Source organism: Mytilus galloprovincialis, chromosome 11 (assembly GCF_965363235.1).
Source record: "Mytilus galloprovincialis chromosome 11, xbMytGall1.hap1.1, whole genome shotgun sequence".
Taxonomy (NCBI): domain Eukaryota; kingdom Metazoa; phylum Mollusca; class Bivalvia; order Mytilida; family Mytilidae; genus Mytilus; species Mytilus galloprovincialis.
This window is the reverse complement of record NC_134848.1, coordinates 32,029,785-32,035,912: the sequence shown is the minus strand read 5'-3', so window position 1 is coordinate 32,035,912 and position 6,128 is coordinate 32,029,785.

Below are 6,128 nucleotides of genomic sequence, written 5' to 3'. Positions count from 1 at the left end.
AGACCTATGATTATCCAGGATTTCCTCTTTGGTAAGTGTCGTGAGGGTATATGTTGGGTTTCCAAGTGAATTGTCTATACCTAATTCGTTTATCAAGCAATGAATGTAATGACTTTTACAGACAAAAACGATGTTACTTGGGGCTTTGTATGCGGGGACAACAACATATTTATCATGGAGGTCAGATAGGTGTTTAGCAACATTTGGATCTTTGAAGATTGACGTAGCATGGGCATTGAAGGACCCATTCATTTTCTTAATTCTAATTTGTATTAACGACCTCACTGCCTTAATCCATTCGGATAGAGAGTCTAAGTCTTCCTTCTCGCGCTAAGCCCATTGCCTGGCATAATCCTCGACTGAATCCATCAACATTTTAAAGTTGTATTTCCAATTGATGGATTTAGGCTCACGATATTTCGGACCTTTCGATAACACGTTTCGTAGAGAAGTGTTATTAACAATGTTGGGTCCTCAATGCTCTTCAACTTTGTATTTGTTTGGCTTTTTAACTATTTTGATCTGAGCGTCACTGATGAGTCTTATGTAGACGAAACGCGCGTCTGGCGTATAAAATTATAATCCTGGTACTTTTGATAACTATTAAGGTCACCGGTAATAACGTGGCCAGCAGGATTATATGTGATTTGGGAACTAGCACAAGTGCAATCAGGAGGTTTTGACTTGAAGTCGTCAATATCGAGATCCTGCAAAACGCGTTTGTAATTCAAAATATTAGTTGCAATAGGTTTGGCATAGGTATAAGAAATTATTGGTACAGACTGGTCTTTGAAATAAGGAGGTATTTTCGATTGAACTAATTTATGATGAAGGATATTGCCTAGGTTGACGCCATCGAGACCTTTGTTGGCAAAGGAAAGATTTAGAAAAGATCTTTTTTCTTTTTCATCTTTTCCAATGCGAACTGGCTTGAAAAGTCTTTGACTAGCAATATCCAAAATTATAGCTTGTAGTTTGTATTGGTTTGAATGTGGGTTTGTAACCAAGGATTCCAAACATAAATTGAACAGAGAATGAAGTTTTGAAATGGGTAATGAATAAAGTTTAACCTGAGCTTCGCACTATCATTTTCTATGTTCAGTGGACCATGAAATTGGGGTAAAAACTATAATTTGGCATTAAATTAGAAAGATCATATCATGGGGAACATGTGTAGTAAGTTTCAAGTTGATTGAAATTCAACTTCATAAAAAACTACCTTGACTAAAAACTTTAACCTGAACAGAACGAACGGAGGCACAGACCAGAAAACATAATGCACCTCTACTATCGTAGGTTGGGCATAAAAAGAAAAAATGGAGAAAATAAACCCAAGGTTAAAGTGGAAATTCCATACAGTTAAATACAGGGTATTCTCTCCTTCTATGTCCAGCTACCGTTTATTGTTTACAAAAAGTCCAATAAAACAACATTTAAATTCCAAACACCACGTGCGAGGCCACTCAAGTCGAGCACACCTTCTTGAATTGGTCCAGATGTACATTTCTCCAATAAATTTGTTTTAAGGAAATCATTGCTAACACTGTATGCAATAAGCAGAGGCGGATTTAGGGGGGGGGGCGGGGCCCCCTTTTTGGGAAAAAAATTTGGTTGCTTATATAGGGAATCACTGAAGCGTGACTGAAGTGGGCCCCCTCTTAGGTCAGTCAGTGGGCCCCCACTTATGAAAATTCCTGGATCCGCCACTGATAAGCCTGTATATATCGCGCATCGCATAGCCTTACATGAGAGTACAAGACGAAGGTTTGGGTTTTCTATTACACTACCATGTCTAGCATTGAATCAACACAAGGGTACATGAGATTAAGACATTCAACTAACAAGTGATAGTTCACAATTGACACATCTATACAACTAACAAGCTGACCATGTGAAAACAACAAACGAATAAGTGGTTTTCATAGAATTTAACATGATTAATCAACATGCTCCTATTTCAAGGTTATGTGTAAAAAGTGAAATTTTCAACCACTACAATGCTGTAGGTTTTCGAAATTAATGAACCGGTTTTATGATTCGGAATCTTGAAAAACATACAATTTTGAGTGGTCACGAATTTAAATTTATATATCTTAAGTTTCTGCTCTTACAACTGTTAAATGTTCATGCAAAGCTCATCTATTGAAAGTAAATCCATTGGAATACTTGTACTCTGAAGAGTGTGTGGCGTACCGTCATAAATGACAGATAAGTTTTCAGTGAAAGAAAAATCATATAAATACTGAACTCAGAGGAAAATAAAATCGGAAAGTCCTTAAGGCAGCAACCATTTGATTTTCTGGGGAGGGGGGAGGTTTCTGTGCAAATCTGTTTTTAGCGACAAACAGAAAACATTTTTTTTCTTTCAATTTTACCATTACATATAGCATGTATAGTGGCAGCTGAGGGTGAAACAAACATTTTTTTTTCTCAGGGTCCAAAACAAATTATTTTTTTTCACCAACACCTAGAAACAAACTTTTTTTCCAAAGAAAGCCCCCCAAGAAAATCAAATGGTGGCTGACTAATCACATGGCAAAATCATGTAAATATAAACTATGTGCCCATTCTCTAGTTATATACCAACATAAAATACGTTAAACCTATTTACGTATCCTGTAATAGACCTAACATGAGGGTGAATGCCATTTCTTCTCTGTCTGTCCATGCTATTCATCTTTGGTGGATACCTATGTACAAAATAAAAATCTAAATTTTAATTTTAATGTTTTTTGTTACATTTTCAGACATCGGACCACTCTTGAACTGAATTTTAATGTGCGTATTGTTGAGTTTACTGTTCTAAATTGGTTCGAGATTTAGGGGAGGGTTGAGATCTTATAACCATGTTTTACCCCGCAGCAATTTTGCGCCTGTCCAGTCCGGAGCCTTTGGCCTTTGTTAGTCTAGTATGATTTTTAATTTTAGTTTCTGGTGTATAATTCGGAGTTTAGTATGATGTCCATTATCACTATACTAGTATACATATTTTTAAGGGGGTAGCTGAAGAACGCCTAAGGGTGCGGGAGTTTTTCGTTACATTGAAGACCCATTGGTGGACTTCGGTTGTTTTCTGCTTTATTGTCGGATTGCTGTCTCTTTGACACATACCCTTTCTGAATTGTATATGACCTTCAACAACCAGAAACCAACGACAACCATCGAAGTACATACTACTGACTAATGAATATGGTGGGGTTCAACATGTTTGCGGACGCTCAACGTGTTATGAAAGGATTTAGGACACTTTTAGAAATAATAAGAAATTGTAATAAAATAGATCTTATTTAAACAAAAATATAGGTTTATAGGTTATTAAGATTGTTCCAAGTAAAAGATAATATAAAGGTCAAATGATTCGTTGATATAGGAAAATAAAGTACTAAGAAGAAAACACATAAAGAAGACAGCGAATAACAAGCATTATCTTAGATGCATAATAAGAAAAAATAGTACAAGTAAAGAACCTCATCATTTATTTGGCACGCGTTTAGAAGGTTGCTAGGTCGACGGACAGATGTATGTCGAGTTGATACTACATCCAAGGTTATAACCATATTCACAGAATGTGTAGATACTACAGCATCATGAATATTCAGTAATACATTTAGGCACACAGGATTGTTATTAATAACCAATTAAAGAGTTTAGATACGAAGATTGACGTATACAAGATACTTAATTAAAATTTAACAAATCTTTAATTATCAATTATTATAAAGATGAGAAATTGAAATTCTTCCAAAAATATTATTTTATTTAGTTTAAGAAATAAAAGTCCAAATGCTTTTCAAAAACAAATAAATACAATTTGCATTTTATGAAGCAATATAAGTTTTGGCAACACATTCCATCGTTTGCAAAAGAAGCTCAATGTTGTCTGGGGAACAAGAATGTCGGGTAATGAGTAGTGACTATAAAAGCAAATATAAGTCTACTGCCCGTACATTACACACATTACAATCCTTGTTCCAACCAGCAAATTGAGTTGTCTTATTTATTTCAATAAAAAGGGTAAGAAGGCGCGAGTCCCACTCTCGCTGCTAACCCAGTCCATAACAACGACATGTAGTCCCCAGGTGTCCAAACATCCTTCTACCTACCAGAACCGTAGAAGAACTCGAGCAAACGAAAGGAGACAAAACAACATCATGTTTATCAATAAAGAAAACAACAAAGACGACCATAATACCAACATCGTAACAAGTGACCTTCCTGGGAAGTTAACATTACAACACCACCATAAAATCCCTATCACAAATGATGACAGCAAAATATTGTCACAACAAACCTCCCAAATCCTCCCACGAACAATACAGTGATAAACAGGACAACAAAAGTGCACTTCAAAGGGCGATACTTTCATAATCTAGGATTTGATTAAAAAATAAAAGATAAAATAAACGCAAGATCAACTTTACATAGTCATTATAACTAAATAGTGCAAACAATAAATAGATATCAATAGTTCATCGAATTTTTCTTGTTTCATTTGATTTATGTATTCAAAAATTCAAAAGTAGAGTTTAAAAAAATCAAATTATATTTATTGTCAAAACGATATTTCAGGCCTGAAAGGGATGGGCAATTCTGTGTATACGAGTTTTTGGCGACCAATTGTCCAATTCGAAACTAAATCATGTACGTAAATATAGCTTATTTGTTTCTGTTCAGGGCCGATAGCCGTTTCAAAACCAGATATTTCTATAAATTGTAACTAAAATTCTTTTTTGCAATATTTACATAATTAACTTAAGAGGATAGTAGTACCTAGATTACAACTTTGTACACCAGATGTGCGTTACTTGCGTACACACAAGGCTCGCTAATGAAGCTCGAATAAATAAATATTAAGGTCAAATGAAGTACGTAGTAAGTTTTGAAATAAAGTCTTTATACATCTGACATTTATGGTAGGTTATAGATGTCTTGGGATCTATAACATAAGTGTAATATTACTTACTGTGGCATAATCTGTGTTAAAGAACTGATTTTGGTGGTTGATCCGGAAATGTTGTCCCTTGCTCATAGTTTGGAAATATTTTTCCTTTGCTGTTCAAATATACGTGTTTCCGGTTTGGCCATATGCGGTCGGGCGAGGGTTTAGAGATGTTACTCGTTTTATTTACCCTGATGCCCTGAAAAAAGAATGATAAAAAAGTGATTTCTAAATACTGGCTGTAACTATATATATCAAACAGGTCTGTTATGATTTTTTGTGGCAATTATTGGGTCGTAGGATAAAATATTTCAGCCTTGTGAAAAAAACAAAGTCATCCCCTCCCTTTGAAATTAGAGAAAATCTCGCTACGGTTCGATAGATGCACTTACACCCATAAATTGCATACCAGTTTCAAATTATCGTGGGAAAAATTTGTTTGATTATATAGGGAATCACAGAAGCATGACTGGAGTTGATCCTCCTTAGACAGTGCCCTCCTCCCCTATGAAAAGTTTTGGATCAGCCAATGTTTTATCATGTGCAGGAACTACTTAGAAAAATTATTCTTTGTCATTTGACCCATTCTTAAAGACTTAATATAATTAAAAACCACTTTAACATAATGATTTGTACTTTCTACCTTCTTAAAAAAAATTACAGTGCTCATATTGCATCCGCTGATGTACAAATGCTGAAAGAATTTGTTGAATCTACCAAATGAAGCATCACTGAGTTAAGTCCATACTTATTTACCGCCACTTCGTGTGCTGTTTTCCTAACACAAAGCATGATATCAAAGGCAAGACTGTTTACCCTCAAGGCTTTAACAGAAAGAAGCGTGATTTTAACAGCAATTGCAATAAAGATATTGTATAGTGGTCTGGATTTATTTCAACTGCTGTTGGCTAATGGGCGAGATACGGACAATGGCTTTATACTTGTGCCGGCTCAGAAGAATACAAACACAAAACCTCGTGTTTTTTCGGCTGCCATAGAGTAGCTACAAAGATTTACCTGAAATAATAAAACATTATCTTTTAAATTGCTCCTGTTCACATTTCTTTCATTCTACCAGTATTAATATTAGAAGTAGCATCATAAAAATCAAAATAAGATGCAAATATAAGGTACATATACCAAGATCGAAAACCTTTTAAACTTTTACTGTTTCATCATACATTTCAAC